The 2,004-nt window shown below is 48.0% G+C and overlaps 1 pseudogene; it reads left to right on the plus strand.

Moving 5' to 3' along the window:
- The first annotated feature begins 704 nt into the window (after nucleotides 1-704).
- On the plus strand, nucleotides 705-1,271 carry LOC116890059 (annotated as a pseudogene).
- The last annotated feature ends 733 nt before the right edge of the window (nucleotides 1,272-2,004 follow it).

The raw sequence follows: 2,004 nt of genomic DNA on the forward strand, positions 1-2,004 counted from the left end.
ATACCTGGAGGTTCTATGGAGAAATGAGCTGTCTGTGGCCAGAAGTGAGCTCTCCTTTAGACGCTTCTAAGAGATGTAAGGGACTCAGGCACTTGCCGTGGGTCAGTCCTGAGACCCCCATGGTGGGAAGAACTGACTCCCACCAATTTCTCTCTGTGTTCCAGACATACACACATGTACATGCACATCCACATACACAAAATAAAGATTTGTACAGTTTTTAATAAAGTCATGTGATAAATGTCCTTCAAATGAAAAATCTGGGTAGAACATTTGTGCGCATGTGACCATCTTCAAAGGGAACGTGACCACATTTGGCTTTACCTGATGATATTGTCAAGTCAAGAACCTTTGGCAACTGCAGTTTCTATACACTTCATCTCTCTAAGAAACTGGTATAGGGGGCGGGGGGAAAGAAAGAAAGAAAGAAAGAAAGAAAGAAAGGAAGGAAGGAAGGAAGGAAGGAAGGAAGGAAGGAAGGAAGAAAGGAAGGAAGGAAGAAAGAAAGTGGTGTAGAAGCAGCGCTTTGGAGATCGCGTGGCTCTGTATCTCGCTTCGACAGTGTTTGGACAGAACAGACCCGGGGACTCCCACTTTACTAACTTCCAGCCGCCTTACGAGTCTCTTCAGTCGCAGCCTCCAGGACCATTTCCTTGCTGCCTTCGGCGGACCACTTTTGCACTTAACCCTATATCCGACCAGCCATGACCTCTCATATTCGTCAGAATTATTCCACCGAAGTGAACCGCCTGGCCAATTTGCACCTGCGGGCCTCCTACACCTACCTCTCTCTGGGCTTCTTTTTTGATCCAGATGAAGTGGCTTTGGAGGGTGTAGGCCACTTCTTCCGCGAATTGGCTAAGGAGACGCGCGAGGGCACTGAGCGTCTCCTCTCTTCCAGGATGTGCATAAGCCATCTCAAGATGAGTGGAGTAAAACCCAGGAGGCCATGGAAGTGCCTTGGACTGGAGAAGAACCTGAACCAGGCCCTCTTGGATCTGCATGCCCTGGGTTCTGCCCGCACAGACCCTCACCTCTGTGGCTTCTTGGAAAGTCACTTCCTGAATAAGGACGAGAAGCTCACCAAGAAAATGGGCAACCACTTGACCAACCTCCGTAGGATGGCAGGGCCATAACCAGCGCAGACTGGCGTGGCCCAGGTATCTCTGGGCGAGAATCTCTTTGAGCGCCTCACTCTGAAGCACGACTAGGCCTCTGTGCCTTCCAAGGGGCTCCCTCCTCTGCTCTGCACCAGCCGCCTCAGCACCTCCACCTGAATGAAATCTCTAAAGCCGCTAGGCACGCTGGAGCCTCTCCCAAGTCTTGGACCAAGTAAAATTAAAGCTTTTTGAAACAGGAAAAAAAAAGAAAGAAAAGAAAAGAAAGAAAGGATGGATGGAAGGAAGGAAGGAAGGAAGGAAGGAAGAAAGAAAGAAAGAAAGAAAGAAAGTGGTGTAACTTGTGAATAGAGAAGATACTATTATTAACAGCATAGAAAGACTGTGTTCTCAATGGACAGGTAGGTGTTGGCTAAGTAATCCCAACGTCTCCTTCAGGAGAGGTCTAGACAGCAGCACAGCTGGGATGCTAACTCCTTGCACTGCTCTTGCAGGGGATTTACACAAGCATCGCAGAGCAGCTAGTCACACCCCCCATTCCATTCTCAGCATGTACTACGTTGTGATCATGGAGCCCCATGCTTCTGAAGCCCATTTAATCTTCATGGAGACACTGGAGAAAAGGAAGACATTTGTGCCTTTTAGACTCATCCTGGAATCCTGGGAATCACACAACTAACAGCAACTGTAAAAACCAATGCGGTCACATACAAAGCAGAGAAAGACAGTGCTCGTGGGAAAGAGTAGTTGCAATTTAGATCGGGTCAGGAAATGACTAAGAAAATGATATAATGGAATAGGATGCCAATCAGTGCCTCTGAAAGATCTGAGGACGCTGAATAGATAATCTGGGGAAGTCTTCTGGACAGCTGTACAGAGCTTTCAG

The sequence above is a fragment of the Rattus rattus genome, chromosome 1, assembly GCF_011064425.1.
Source record: "Rattus rattus isolate New Zealand chromosome 1, Rrattus_CSIRO_v1, whole genome shotgun sequence".
Lineage (NCBI taxonomy): Eukaryota > Metazoa > Chordata > Mammalia > Rodentia > Muridae > Rattus > Rattus rattus.